The sequence below is a fragment of the Monodon monoceros genome, unplaced genomic scaffold (assembly GCF_005190385.1).
Source record: "Monodon monoceros isolate NGI ecotype Baffin Bay Population unplaced genomic scaffold, NGI_Narwhal_1 Super_Scaffold_11, whole genome shotgun sequence".
Classification (NCBI taxonomy): domain Eukaryota; kingdom Metazoa; phylum Chordata; class Mammalia; order Artiodactyla; family Monodontidae; genus Monodon; species Monodon monoceros.
The window spans coordinates 104953151-104969837 of NW_021703767.1; positions in this window are offsets into that span (position 1 = coordinate 104953151).

The window sequence follows — 16687 nt, forward strand, 5'->3', positions numbered from 1 at the left end:
CTAGGTTTAAATCCCAGTTCATCCACTTTTGACCTTGTACAACCTTAGACAAGTTACAGAAATTCTCAGTATCTCAATTTCTTAATATACAGAATGAAGATTTTAATGAGTAAGTGAGGACTATATGAGATAAAGCATTTAAAGTATTTAGCACAGTCCCTGGCCCACAGTAAATGCTCAAGAAATATTAATTAACATTATTGCATAGATTTTGAAATGCTGTTTTACAGATGTTGATAGATAGGATAAAAGAGAAGAAATGTTCACTTGCTCAAAGAATTTTCCATAGGATATAATACAGCTAGTGAAGATTAACTAAAAATATTTCAAACTCAACCTTGTAATTTTTTTTCAATTTCTCTTGTTGTTACTCCTAATGATTCCTCTTCTCCATATAATATCATCACCTTTTTTTCTCCTGACATGATTTGTTTCTTCCCATATTTCTTTTCCATCCACCCAATATGCCTATTTCTCTCCTTTCTGTCAGCTGCTGCTAATAACCTCCTTCAAAACTTGGTTGAGAGCTCACCTTCTCCAGTTTCCTTAAGCTGCCTGCCCTACCCGTCCCAACTGTGATCATTCCTCTCTACTTGCAAACCCTAAGAATAGAAGCATTTTGAAGCTAGGTAGAACAAAAAATAATCTGATTCTCAAACTATGTTGAAGGTATCTGTCACTTCATAAATAATTATTAATAACAAACTAGCAGGAACAGCATCTCCTCTTTCTTTAGACAAGACCTACCCCCGCCAACCCACCCATTTACTCAAGGCTAGGAGATGGCTTGGCAAAGTGATGCTCAATAAATGCTTACTTAAAGGATGAATGTTTCAGCTGTGGATGCATGGTCAGTCTACAAATTATATTTTTATAGCCTCTTTCTATATGTGAGCCTTACAAAATGAAATGTTTCATAAGACAATCTCAGTCATACAACGGAGAAACTATTGTATGGGGGAAGTGTTTTACAATCATCTTAGGTATTGTAGGTAATATAAATCTGCTTTATAAAAATAAAGGCCTGTTCTATAATCTAAAAGCCAGTAGGAAATCATAATTAGAGACAGATGGCAAACGTGGCACTCTTTCCTCTATTTGGTACATATGCTATTCCCTACAAAATGGCACTGAGTGTTTTCCTGTTACCACAGAGCACCATATAAACTCAGAAAAATAAAACTTCTTTTTATGCCTATGAAACTAACTTCAAACAAAATAACCAACTTCAAAAGTAAGATGAAAGTGTTCTGTAATGTGGTTGAATGCAATGAATGTTCTTACATAGCTCATTATCTGTATATTTACATTAATGCACATTGCATTATATACCAAAAAAGTACTACTAAATCTTCAGTCATCCTATACATTCAATTTGAAAGCTTCATCAAGTTATTCACATTCAAAGGCAATATTCCTACATCAAACAGGTTACAATATTAGGTGTATTTAAATATTGGAAATGCATAGTGCCTAAATTAAAATCAGTTACACAGAGTAATACATGAGTATAACGTTAATAGCCAAAACAGGTTTTTAATGGCTTCTAATATAATATGCCCTTTCAAGGAACCATTCGTACATACTGAAATGTATTTTTACTGTACTGCTTTGAGTAATTATGAATTGAACATGGCTGATAAAAATCAGCATTAAACATTATATAAATTCTTTTGGAAATACATATAATCCTCTTAAGTATGCAGCTCTATAAGTGATAAAATACTGGATCTCAAACACCAAAAAGTAAAGTGGTTTTCACACTGATTTTCAAGAATATGCCTTTTTATTGTTACAGTTCAGTAAACTATTTTACCAAAGTTTACAGTCATCTCAACTTCAAAGCAAATCAAAATTAATTTGTTTGTTCTATAATCAATATCGTGAAGCAAAAGTCATTAATAGCCAATATAAAATAAGCTATTTACTACCTCATTTTAAATATAGTGAGGAACTACAAGAGGGCATTAACACTATCCTAACCTGTTCTACTTAAGTTGATACTTGTTTCCATTTTCAAATATCAATACCTACTGCACACTTAGAAAACTCACTTGTGAAAATATGTTTCATTTAATTTCTCAGAAAACTGCTAATTCAACCTACTTTTGTTTGTGAATTCTGAGTTACTACATTATTTTCTCATCTTCACAACAATTAGTAATTACTGATCTCTCAAAAAGCAAGGACAGGATGCAAAGTAAAATTAATATGAAGACAAGAAAGCAAATTCTACTGTACAAGTGAGCAATACTCAAGAAAAGTTGTTTATCTTACACATAGCACATTAGAGTCATAATTAGCTCACCACCACAGTTAGAAATATACATACACATTTTTCAAAATAAGTCTTTTAAATAAAGTACTGCAAGCATCTTTCTAGCTTAAGGATTTGAAACAGCAATTAAGCCTGAACCTTAAATCATTTGTCTCTATAACTAGAAGAGCAAGTCCCCAGGATGTAAATCTCACCCAATGAGACAAGGGAAGCTGAATGTATTATTAATTGCTAAATAATTTCTTAATTTTAGAATCTAGCACCCAACACTGGCAAATAAATAACGTGATTTATGAACCCACACTCTCATGCTGCTTTACTAGAGTTCAATAAACACATGCACATTCTAAATGTACAGTGTGAATGCAATTTCTACAAGCCAGGAAACATAGCAGTACTCGGTGATAGCAAATCTACCCCATCTACTTATTATTCAAGCACTAGTATTTAGAATACCTAAAATGCCTGCTGAACACTGCGGCTCAACATCCCCGTGGGGTTACTCTGAAGCAGAACCACATCCCTTCCCCTCAGTGATTACTGAGTTTTAAGAAGGCAGGTAACATGGGGTAGAGATTCTCATGCAGCAGCAAGATAACTCTTCTCTCCAAATTTTCAAAAACCAACACTCCCTATACACACACACACACACACACACACACACACACACACACAAAATCACCTTTTCTTAAGAAAGAAAGGAGGGTTTTTCAAATAGGTGCCTACAACATGCCGTTTGCATAGGGATGAAAAATGTATTTTTCCTCTACTTGCTGCTGTGTAAGATGTTTACAGATCTGATTAGAAAACCTGGATGTACATAAAAAGTAGTGCTTTCAATGAGATTCCTTTAGTGAAATCTGTCTATGCAGACAAGTGTGTACATAAATAATACATATTTATGCAAACATGCCTCCATTAACAACACACACACACACACACACACACACACACACACGTACCTAGACCAATAATTAAGCTTACACGGTCCTCTAAGCCCCCTCTGACATTTTAGCATGCATGTTTTTCAGAAGACAGATTTTTTTAAAATAAGCAGCTGCATATAATGCATGCCAAAGTGGCATGTTAGAGGAGCAAACACATTACCAGGCGCATTTCGAAGTTCCTGGAACACCTGCAGGTACAAGGAGCCTGTGAATCGGTTGCTGGCACACGGTATTCCTCTGAATCCCAGAGCTCGGTGTGACTGTGGGGGAATGTGAGGCGAGTGTGAGGCTGGAAACCTTTGAGTTGAGCTCACTCTAGGCATCAGAAAGCCTCAAAGAGGGGAAAGAAAAAGGCAGCCCAACAGACAGCTAGATGAGAAACTTCTGGCACCTCTCCAGCTCAGGAATGAATTCTCTGTAATTTGGAGATGTATAGTGATGGAAATGAAGAGAAATTTGGATTTAGGGGGGAATTTGCTCAGCCATGCAGAAATGGGCAGGTAACAGTCTCTCAGCTCATTTTAAAACAGTCATTCAGGAACAAGACTGAATCAAAAAATTAACAGGCATCCTTTTGCTGAAAAAATAAAAGGCTACTCCCACCAGCTTCCCAAGATGCCTTTACAAACTTCAAATGGATCATTCCATCAGCTATTTGTTGCACATTTTATTAATCCCAGTGCAGAGGTAAACTGGAAAATCTAATCCCTTTTATGCAGAAAACTGGATTTATTGCTTCTTTTTATAATGCACTTTAGTCATATAAATACATAGATTTACTTAGGGTTCTCGTTTCTTGTGTAAAACCACTACTGTTTGGTCCAGATAAAATGCTGAAAGGCTTGTTTGCAGCTTTTTAAGAAAGTGGAGAAAAAATGTTTTAATACTCAGAAGCCGAGCTGAATACAGATATTTAAATGTAGAGTTTGAAGCAAAGAGAGCATAAAGGAAGCACCCTGAGCTATTAAGTAGCACATAAGACATACGGTTACACATGAGCATTGGGCAGGCAGGTGGCTCAAGTCTATAAATATATACATAATTAAGGATAGGAAGAAAAGAGCTGTGGCAAATTAAGTTCTTAGAGACAATAGCTGTGATTTTGTTTAGGCTTACAAATAGGCTAATAATATCTGGGGAGCACATGTGGGCTTCACCTTATCTGAAGAAGTCAACTCACGAATAGAGAGCAAGTTGGAAGCCTCACATGCTGGCAATCTATGTTCAAATGTAATGAGGGGAAGGACGATATTACCATGAAGAATGCTGTCATATTACATTGTGCCTTGTGTGGCTTAACTACTCATCCAACCCTGCAAATGGCCATTTGCCTGGACTCAATAGCAAATGCGCTATCGATGGGAGGGCGGAGGTGGGAGGCCAATTTTATTTGTTTTACTACCCGTGCACCCTTGGGAGGCTCCGAATAAAATGCACGGGCTCAGCGTAGGAGTGATTCTTTTCAAGGCCACATTTATCTATAATAAATTCAAAGTAGAATTAATGATGACCAATTAAGCTATTTATTATTTTAACTCTTGAGGTCAAGGGCAAAACAGTGTTTATGTTTATTGACAGAGGGTCGACAGCAAGATGGCTGAAGATGGCCGGGCTCAATAAACACGTACTGACCAAGTAGCTTTCCGGCCTCCTCACATTCCAGGGCCTAGTCCTTTTTGTCTAGGAGATCTTTTCTTATCTCTACACTGCCATCTGCTTCATCCATCCATTCACCACATGTCTAGTGAATTGGACCCTCCATCTGATGCTGTGGACACTTAAGACGAGACCCTCCCTCAAGGAGCTTACCATTGCCAGGTAGTACCGCAACAGGTCTCAGGAAGGGAGGGGCACATCCAAAGTACTTACAAATACCCGGGCTCACCACAATCCCTTCTGCCATTTTGGATTCACTTTTGGTGGGGAGAGGCAAGCAGAGTTTGTGCACGGGCTTTGGGAAATTATCTCCCCAGGTGACTCCGATTAAGTCCCCTCCTCTACCCCACAGGAGTAAAGGCAATTCAAGACGACTGTTATCAGCCCTCTAGTAATTGAGAGGAGGGTGTCCCATGCACCGCTGCACATACACTCACGCTACAGAGCCACTCAAGCTAACCTGCCCTCCGTGTCTTTGCTCATTCCCTCCACTGCGGCGAAGGCCCAGACTTAATCAGTGTGCCCTAGAGCCTGGGTCTGCTGGTTCTGAATGGGTCTGGAAGCCAAAGCTAAAGGCAAAAGAGAGCCCAAATATTTTGGTTCATTCATATAACCTCTCTGGGCCTCTGCTTCCTTATCTGTAGAATGAGAGGGCAGGGCAGGCTTTGAGTCTGCGATTTCTCTGCCTAAGCCAAAACGTATGAGCACCCTCTCTGAGGGAGTCAGTTCTATGCTACACTGGCATCTACACAAGATCAAGCCTGAGGTTGGAACTCAGAATTCTCCATTCTACCATCTCACTGCCTAAAGGTACCTACTCAGCAAATCAAATTTCACGAGGGTGAATCTTCAGCCCGGGGACCCAGCATTGTACACTTTTCCTTCTCCGTGGGTGGAACACTGAGGAATTCAGAGCACGGAAACAAACACGTTATCTTCTGGCTCTCTCCCTCCTTGCTTCAGCAACTGCCTCAGCTCCGCTCCAGACACCCTAGTGAGTGGGGATTCCTGGAACCTTCAGGCAGAGTGGTCACACAGCCAGAAGCCAGGCTGCCACCTGGCCCCCTACCTCCATGGCTGATCCCCTTCTAATGAGTGTGAGGGCTTGAGGAACCGGGCTTAGGGCTATCTAGAACAGCTCCTCCAGGCTCTGCTCCTAACCTCTAGTGGTGGAGGAGTATCCCAGGTCACTCTTCAGAGCTATAAGAAGAGAACAGCCACACCACCCTCAGTTGGCCAGCCTGCCTGCCCACCTCACCCCTCCTTGATTTTCAGCACAGGCTCACTCTATGTCCCACAAGCCCACCCACGGTGACAATAAGAATAGCTCAAGGGGGAGGGCTCACTCAGCCTCTTCTCCCCACTGACTGCTCTGAGCTCAGCAACACCTGCATTCACTCAGGAAGAAACCAATAGTGGCAGGTATTTTGAAGACAAAGCTCATGTGACCAACTAAAATATAAACTTCTTCATGTAACAATTCTACTTAAAATTAAATGTTTTCTATCTCCTCTAGTTCTCTAGCTAAGAAAATCAGAAAAGCTTGGCCTTAAAGCACAAAGAGAAGGAAAAGCACGAATGTTCGAAGACGGCAGCACTGCAGAGAAGCTGGAGACCCAGACCTGAGTTTGAAGACAAGATTCTCTACTCAGTGGGTCTTTGGGTAAGCCCTTCAAGTTCCTTCATACTGCTTCCTCCTTTGTAAAAGAAAAAATACCTACCTGATCAAGTTATTTCTAGAGTTTAAATTTTAAAAGCGCTGGGTGCATTATAAGTTACTTAAGAAATAGTAACTCACATTATAATAATCAGAAGTGTCCAGTCACCTTCAATACCCCCATTAACCTGTGCGGACAGGGACTATGTCTTAGTCATCTGCCTCATCCCTAGTTTGCCATGTGCCTCCTCACCCATTACACAAGTTTTCTTTGAGCATCTACCACTCTCACACTCCCAGGGAGGTGCCAGGGACACGGCAGTGGACAAGACACAGGTGGCTCCTGCCCTCATGTGGCTCACAGTCCAGTGAGGAAGATGAAAATTAAGTGATAACTAAAATATATAAGTTAAATTAAGTGCTAATTAAAATATATGCCTGCTCAAGCTGCCATAACAAATACCATAGACGGGGTGGCTTAAACATTACAGATCTGGAGTCGAGGAAGTCTGATATCAAGGTGCCTAAAGGTTTGGTTCCTGGTGAGAGCCCTCTTTCTGGCTTGCAGACAGCTGTAGCCTGGTGTCTCTTCCTCTTCTTACAAGGACACTAATTCCATCATGGGAGCTCCACCCTCATGACATCATCTAAACCTAATCACCTCTCAAGAGTCCTACCTCCAAATACCATCACATTGAGGGCTGGGACTTCAACATATGAATTTTTAAGACACATTCAATCCATAACAATATATAAATGAATTAACTAGTTAATTAATGACGATCTTTTTAGTTTTATTTTTTTGTTTATAATAGCCCAGACAGTGTCAAGGGCACAAATGGAAGAAAATTTGTGACTGCTTCCGATAATCACCTTCAAACTGGGGTATCAGGGCTGATGGGCTGGCCCTCATCAAGTAACAGGTTTCTCCCCAGGAGCTGTCCCCTGAGACCCATCAGACTAGCTAGCCCAGGCGGCCCTTTGATCTGTCCTCATGGGCCCTTCCATCCCACCAGCAAAACGTTCTGGTTCCTGGCGTCATTGTTTTACATCCAAGCTGTCTGAAATGCAATAACGTTTTTTTAAAGAGCAACCATGATTTTAAAGTTCCAGGGATCCAGCCAAGGATATTTTTCTAAAAGAGAAGCAATATCTGTTTTTGGAGACAGAACATTTCATAACAGAGATCTCATATATTTCAATGAGTGATAAGTAGCGACATGTACTGAACGCTCACAGGAACCAGACCGCAGAGTGCATGTGTGTGCACGTGTGCATTTGTGTGCACGCGTGTGCGTGTTTAACGCTCATCCTGCCTAATGAGGACAAAGTCAGGGAGACAAATGCACTCTAGTTACTTAAACCATTCAGATATTTAAGGCAGACAGTTAATGGAACAACATTAGAGCCTGTCTCTTAAGGGCAGGAGATTACGTTCTGTTCTCCCTGATGATTCCCTTTGATTTAAAAGGCTTTGGCTACAACACTCCCTGCAAGCAGCACTAGGTAAGAATTCAACCTCTGCAAGTGCTGGTCAGCAGATGTCTACATACACCTAATCCAGGGGGAGACCACATGGGATACTGCAATTCCACACAGCTCATGCTCAGTGGCAAAGGAATTTAAAATAGAATGAGGCCCCAATATCATAACTGTGAGTTTGGCAAGATTATTCCACCTATGAGTTTTGTTTTGTAAATTCATGCTTGCTGCATGGAAAATCTCTGATAATCTCCACCCATCAAGACAGTCAGGGGCTACAGAAAGTGAGCTCCAAAGCCACACAGCTTCTTCCATGAACCTGAAACGCCCTGAGTGTGGGCAGGGGTGCACCCATGTCCATCTGGGGCCCATCTGGGGTCCTTAGATACTGTGAAACTGAGGCATCAGTGGAAGACGTGTTAGGAGCTGGCAGTCCACCTCAGGCAGAAGGGCTGGAGGCTTGGAGGCTTCTTATGTCTACCCATCCCCAGAGATGTGACACTGCCATGGGGCCAGCAACCACAGATGGTGCTCTGCACAGACAGGCAGGGACAGACCGCCATGGGTCTGCATGAAGCCTCAGCCAAGACACAGGCTGGGCACCATTACTGAGCCTGTGGATGTGCAACAGGAAGCTGGGGGGGAGGGGTGGTATTAGTCCCATTTTCCTAACCTGATGGGTGTTATTTCTCTGGATCAAATAGCAAAGGATAAGGAGGTGATTTTACGAGAAAGTAACAGTGCCATGCTAGATAGACATCTCAACCCTAAACCCTTACTCACCTGAGAAAAAATTGATATGATTTCTCTGCCTCTGGTAAACCATCAACAATTAGGCTGAATTACCCCCAACCTGGCTTTTTACATTGATTCCAGCTGGTGATAATAGGTATAAAATCACAATATAATACACATGCACATGTAATTCTGTATATATCGCTATATATTTTGCTGTAAGACAAATATATTGTATTCCTTAAGTGACAACAGCAAGTGACAGTACTTTCAAGCTCCAAAAGGCTAGCCAGTGGAAGAAAATGAGAACAATGTGCAAGCACCACCCACAGAAATTCAAGGTATAGAAAGTGAGTGGCTAGGAGTCAATTAACAAACTCAGAATAAAGAAGTGACATCTTTGAGAGTCACTCATTCTCAAAATGTGCAGAGTATGGGGGGTTGATCCTCACTCCAAGGGAAATGGGTCCAAGTAGGGGACAAGTACTGGACCAGGAGTCAGAAGATCCAGGGTCTCAGTTGCTGCTCCATCACCTAGCACTGTGACCTTAGCCTCAGATCTCCCATCAGTGCAGTGGGGATTATGTCTGCCCTGCCTACTCTATAGCATTGATGTATGGAAAACACCACTATGTATATTAATTTGTATACCAATTGAAAAACAGTATACAAATGTACTGTGGTCTTACTGCCCTACCTCAGCCCAAGGCATCAGAGTACCACTCATAAATCATTACTGTTCTGTCCACATACGTCTCAGCAAAGGGAGAAAATTCCTATAAGAACCTGAAGAGGGAGTCAGTGTACAGAGGATTAAGCCATATGAAAGAGAGGCAAGAAAATCAAACTTCCCCCCATGCCTAATAATCCAGCCCAGTCAGGGGTAGTGCACTACAATTAAGTGTTAGGCTTCCAAAGAGCCCTGCAGATTGACTATCAAAGTTTCTGCTCAACTGAACTGAAACTTTGCAAAGTGGCCACCACTAAGACTCACCAAGGAATTCCTCATATAGACAGTAGTCGATGTCAATTAACCTTTGTGAACATGAAAAATAAATGCAAAGGTTGAGGAATTAACAAAGAGACAAGCACAGATGCCAGACACAAGCATGATGTTACTGTAAATGCTACAATCACATGGTGGTTAATTTTAGTATACTAGAAATGGCTCTCGTGATAAAAGATCTTTTCTAAAAATGGAAGTACATTAAAAGTAGGGGCTGAGCCTAATCTATATTTTCCCCTATAGCACTCTGATTAGTCCCACATCTGCACTGGGAGTGCAAATATTTATTGAAGATACCACATTGGTGCCTTCTGAATGAACGCTTGAAGAATCAGTAAATATACTGCATTCAGCTGTGTATCATTCAACTTCCTTAATTGAAGATTCAAGCAAAATTAATTAAATTCATAGGTTATGAAAACATCTTTTCCCCTTAGAGGGAAAAAAGGATTTATGGAGTATAGAACAGAGTGACAACAACATCACTTGAGTCCAACAGCAGCCCCAGGGCAACAATGCAGTTGGAAGCTGCCCCCGCCTCCCCTTGGCCTACCCCCCTCCTCTTCACATCCCCACTTCCAACCAGCAACATGGGGGGCCTCACAGGCATATATTGATATGTTGAAACTCAGAAGATAAGTGCAAGTTCTGTTCAGACCACCCCTGTCCCATGGCCCAAAACACCCCCACTACACACCCCTTGCGCTTAGATATGTGCACACTAGTTATGCAGTCCTGCCTGTAAGATACTGGACCAAAGGCAGAGGTCTTCATGAGCTCTAGAAATCACCTTGGGGTCATTTAGGTAGGGATTTCTGGAGTCTGGTTATGGAACCATGTTCTAAAAAAGGGGACCAGAGACTCCAGGTGGGTATGTCCCCTTGGTTCCTCACTCCTTCACCTAACAGGAAAGGATACAACCAGAGAAGGACACGAGTCAAGCCTTCTAAGACTCAGGGCAAGGACTCCAGTCGCCCAGATCCAAGGAGGTAATCCTTGAGCCCATCACCCTTCCAGCTAAACTCTCTTCTCCCTGTGATCCCTTTAATGGTAAACTTGATGAATAAGTAATCTACATCCATGGTTCATTTATTCACCAGCCTCTTTTTTGTTAAAGCCTTTAATTTTGCAACTTCTCTCATTATAATCTGCGTCCTCACTACCCAGTATAATTATTTTCTCTAAGAACATTCACAACATTCTTCTTTTCAAATTCAATCACACCTGGAAGGTTCCCCTACCACCAATGCACCCTCTTTTAACTGCTAACATCATTCTCCACCTGGACCCTCTCTAGCCTTGTTCTGCCCCTGTGCCCCTTTCATGCTACTTTCATCTGTTCCCTCTGCCACTACTTTAATTTCCCTTCCTCTACACCAATTCACTGGAGGTTAAGTACTGCTCTGGACAAAGTATCCTTCCAACTCAACACGTAGATGTTCATCTTTTCCCATGGTTAGCTGATCCCAAATGGACTTGTTCAATTTTCATCAACCCAGAATGCTTCTCTCTCCCTTTGCAGCAAACCAAATCTCTTTTTTGTTTTTAAACACTTGAAGCTCATCTTTTCTATGAAATATCTCCACATTAAGTCCACTCAGACCTAACCCCTCCAGATAATATATAATGATGTGAAAGCTGAGGGTCTATCTCTGAATGGGTATCATGGAGGAGCACACAGAGATGGTAAAGCAGGTTCTTCTTATTTGCCAAGTCTGTCTGTTATTACCTATATTCCCACAGTCATGTTTCTCACAATTTGATGTACACAGGAATCATTCCGGGATCTTATTAAAATGCAGATTCTGATACAGTAGAGAGCTGTATTGCAAAATTTTCTGAGAATGAGTTCAGATTTAGCAGGAGAGAGTGACATGATTGATTAGTATTGTCTGCCACGAGCATGGGAAGACAATGGCAACACTGATCAAATGATCAGTGATTCATTGATTCAATGATTTATTCAACAAAGATTCACTGAGCATCAACTATGTGTCAGGCACTATGAACACAGACAGAGGAAGTCCCTATGCCCATGGAATTTACATTCTATTAGGACAGAAAGACAATTAAAAAGCAAACAAATAAGCAAGATAATTTTATATAGTGGTAAGGGCTGTGAAGGCGATACAGGCAACGAACAGGTGATGCATAGAGAGGAATTGAAGAGGGCTGCTTCCAACCAAGTGGTCAAGGAAAGCCTTTCCACTGAGGTGATGGCTGGGCTGAGGCTTAACAAATAGAAACAACTCAGACATTTGCTTACTAAGAGAACAGCCTCTCATCAGTGGGAACAGACAAAGCAACTGCCCAGAGTCAGGAATTGGATGAGAGTGCCGCATATTTGCCATTCTCAGATAGTGAAAAAAAAAGGCATTGACTTTGTATTCAGCTAAGTATGTGTTCTAATCCCAATTGTCTCATAATGGACAAGTTATTTAACTTATTTTCTGTTAAAAATTTTTATTTCTTCCTATCTATCAGAAGCTTTCCTAAATGTCAGAGATACAATGGTGAATAAGGCAGATGTGATTCTACTCTCATGAAGCTTCCATTCCAGCCCTCTTAACCTGTTTCCTCAGCTATAAAATGGGTAAAATAATACTGACTTTGCAGAGTCATCAAATGAAAAAAAGTTTTGAAAATTTTCGTATACAATACTTAATAAGTACTCAGTAATTACCAGAACCCCTATCTTCCCTTACATTTTTGGTAATATAATGTTGACAAAGTTTATATGCCTTTTGCGTATTTAAGATCTATTTTTTAATCTGTCATATTCTTTCCCTTAGATTATAAATTCTCAAATTTAGGGAACATAATCTTTTATAACAGTTTGGCACCTTGGAGACTCTTCACACAATTCTTCAACAAATATTTTACTGAATTCCAAATAAATAAATAAATATTGATCATTGTTTGGTAATTGTGTTATAAGGTAAAACAGAGCAAGGTAAGAGGGGAAAAGAGCAATGGAGGGGGGGAAATGTTATTATACTTAGACTGGCCAGGGAGGCCTCACTTGTAAGATCACATTTAGGCTGAACTGAGGAGGGAGTGAAAGCCATGTGAATTTCTGAGAAAAGTTTTCAAGCCGAGGAAACAGCAAGCGCAGAAGTCCCGAGTGTTCAGTGGGTTTGGGGAAGAGCAAGGAGGCCAGTGTGGCAAATTCCTTCATTTTATAAAAGAGGAAATTGAGGGCTAGAGAAATAATTTTGGCAGACCCAAGTGTACCAGTTAATTTTAGCTGCTGTAACAAAATGACCAAATACTCAAACTCAAGAGAAGTATATGTCTTGTTTATGTAAATTACAATACCAGTATTCCAGAGCAGCAGGGGAATCTCCTCCAAGCAGTGACTCAGAGACCAAGGCTCCTTCCATATTGTCTTTGCCATCTTTAATACCATGTTTCCAGGCTTATTTGGGGTGTCAATCTCTGGTGTCTGATAGGAAGAAATTATAGAGGATCACGTATAAGAGGTTATAAGAGGTTAATAATACACCAGCCTAGAAGTGGTACACATCAATTCCACGAACACTCATCCGCTATCATTTAGTCACTTGACCACTGCTGACCACAAAGGAGACTGGAATATGTAGTCTAGCAGGAAGATGAGAAAAAAGGATTTGGTGAGCAGCTAGCCAGGCTCTACCAGGCCAAATCACCTTCCTCCTAGCCCTTTACTTTCTTCCTTTGCAAACGCGTGCGTGAAAGTACACATGTGTGGGTGAAAATAATGTTCTCTATAAAGTGGTCTCTATCTTAGTGATAGTTGGTGCTAATAATAATGAGACACGAGATAAAAGAATTTCCAGTTATCCGCTACCAGCCAAAACACATTCCATTGTCAAGTAGTTTAATCTTACTGAGATGAGAACACTGGAGAAAGCGAGATACATATAATGGAGTAAAGGATCAGGCAGAGATATGTTGTGAAGGGGAAGGAAGACTGCACAGAGAGAAAATCTATTCATTAACACACTTCACCTCCACCGGGTCATAAGATTTAGCTGCAACTTGACAACCAGTTGTTCTCTGAATTTTCTCACTCTATCATTCACATCAGCAAGATTGTTGTGAGGATCATGGAGAGATTACATATGTAAATATAAAACTGAGGTATCACTGTTGTTATAAAATGCAATTATAAATAATGGAAAGAAAATATCAGTGTTAGGGAGGCAAGAAATTAAGAGTCATACAACAGAATTGGGTTATTCTACAGAAAGTCTTTTTCAATATCAGAAACAGTCCAATTAAAACTTTCAAAAGCAATATATCTAAGAAAAACATGAGGGAAGATGGCGGAAGAGTAAGACGCGTAGATCACCTTCCTCCCCACAGATACACCAGAAATACATCTACACGTGGAACAACTCCTACAGAACACCTACTGAACGCTGGCAGAAGACCTCAGACCTCCCAAAAGCCAAGAAACCCCCCACGCACCTCGGTAAGGCAAAAGAAAAAAGAATAAACAGAGACAAAAGGATAGGCACGGGACCTGCACCAGTGGGAGGGAGCTGTGAAGGAGGAAAAGTTTCCACACACTAGGAAGCCCCTTCGCAGGCGGAGACTGCGGGTGGCAGAAGGGGAAAGCTTCGGAGCCGCAGGGGTGCGGCAGGCAAAGCGGAGATATGCAGTGCCGACCAGCACTCACAAGCCCGAGAGGCTTGTCTGCTCCCCCGCCGGGGCGAGCGGGGCTGGGAGCTGAGGCTCGGGCTTCGGTTGGAGCGCAGGGAGAGGACTGGGGTTTGCAGCGTGAACACAGCCTGCAGGGGGTTAGTGCGCCATGGCTGGCCGGGAGGGAGTCCGGGGAAAAGTCTGGACCTGCCGAAGAGGCAAGAGACTTTTTCTTACCTCTTTGTTCCTTGGTGCGCGAGGAGAGGGGATTAAGAGCGCTGCTTAAAGGAGCTCCAGAGACGGGCGCGAGCCGCGGCTAAAAGCGCGGACCCCAGAGACAGGCATGAGACGCTAAGGCCGCTGCTGCCGCCACCAAGAAGCCTGTGTGCGAGCACAGGTCACTATCCACACCCCCTTTCCGGGGAGCCTGTGCAGCCCGCCACTGCCACGGTCCCGGGATCCAGGGACAACTTCCCCGGGAGAACGCACGGCGGGCCTCAGGCTGGTGCAACGTCATGCCGGCCTCTGCCGCCGCAGGCCCGCCCTGCACTCCGTGCCCCTCCCTCCGCCCACGCCTGAGTGAGCCAGAGTCCCCGAATCAGCTGCTCCTTTAACCTCGTCCTGTCTGAGCGAAGAACAGACGCACTCTGGCGACCTACACGCAGAGGCGGGGCCAAATCCAAAGCTGAGCCCTGGGAGCTGTGAGAACAAAGAAGAGAAAGAGAAATCTCTCCCAGCAGCCTCAGAAGCAGCGGATTAAAGCTCCACAATCAACTTGATGTACCCTGCATCTGTGGAATACATGAATAGACAACGAATCATCCCAAGTTAAAGGGGTGGACTTTGAAAAAAAGATTTATGATTTTTTCCCCTTTTCCTCTTTTTCTGAGTGTGTATGTGTATGCTTCTGTGTGAGATTTTGTCTGTATAGCTTTGCTTCCACAATTTCTCCTAGGGTTCTATCCGTCCGTTTTTTGTTTTTGTTTTTTTCTCTTATTTTTTATTTTAATAACTTTATTATATTTTATGTTATTTTATTTTACTTTATCTTCTTTCTTTTTTTCCTTCCTTCTCTCCTTCCTTCATTCCTCCCTCCTTCCTTCCCTTCCTCCCTCCCTTCTTTTTATCTTTCTTCCTTTCTTCCTTCCTTCCTTTCTTTCTTTCTTTCTTTCTTTTCTACTTCTACTAATTCTTTCTTTCTACTTTTTCTCCCTTTTATTCTGAACCGTGTGGATGAAAGGCTCTTGGTACTGCAGCCAGAAGTCAGTGCAGTGCCTCTGAGGTGGGAGAGCCAACTTCAGGACACTGGTCCACAAGAGACCTCCCAGCTCCACATAATATCAAATGGCGAAAATCTCCAAGAGATCTCCACCTCAACACAGGCACCCAGCTTCACTCAACGACCACCAAGCTACAGTGCTGGACATCTTATGCCAAACAACTAGCAAGACAGGAACACAACCCCACCCATTAGCAGAGAGGCTGCCTAAAATCATAATAAGTCCACAGACACCCCCAAACACACCACCAGACATGGACCTGCCCACCAGAAAGACAAGATCCAGTCTCATCCACCAGAACACAGGCACTAGTCCCCTCCACCAGAAAGGCTACACAACCCACTGTACCAACCTTAGCCACTGGGGACAGACACCAAAAACAACGGGAACTATGAACCTGCAGCCTGCAAAAAGGAGACCCCAAACACAGTAAGATAAGCAAAATGAGAAGACAGAAAAACACACAGCAGATGAAGGAGCAAGATAAATACCCACCAGACCTAACAAATGAAGAGGAAATAGGCAGTCTACCTGAAAAACAATTCAGAATAATGATAGTAAAGATGATCCAAAATCTGGGAAATAGAATAGACAAAATGCAAGAAACATTTAACAAGGACCTAAAAGAACTAAAGATGAAACAAACAATGATGAACAACACAATAAATGAAATGAAAAATACTCTAGATGGGATCAATAGCAGAATAACTGAGGCAGAAGGATGGATAAGTGACCTGGAAGATAAAATAGTGGAAATAGCTACTGCAGATCAGAATAAAGAAACGAGAATGAAAAGAACTGAGGACAGTCTCAGAGACCTCTGGGACAACATTAAACACACCAACATTCGAATTATAGGGGTTCCAGAAGAAGAGAAAAAGAAAGGGACTGAGAAAATATTTGAAGAGATTATAGTTGAAAACTTCCCTAATATGGGAAAGGAAATAGTTAATCAAGTCCAGGAAGCAGAGAGAGTTCCATACAGGATAAATCCAAGGAGAAATACGCCAAGACACATAT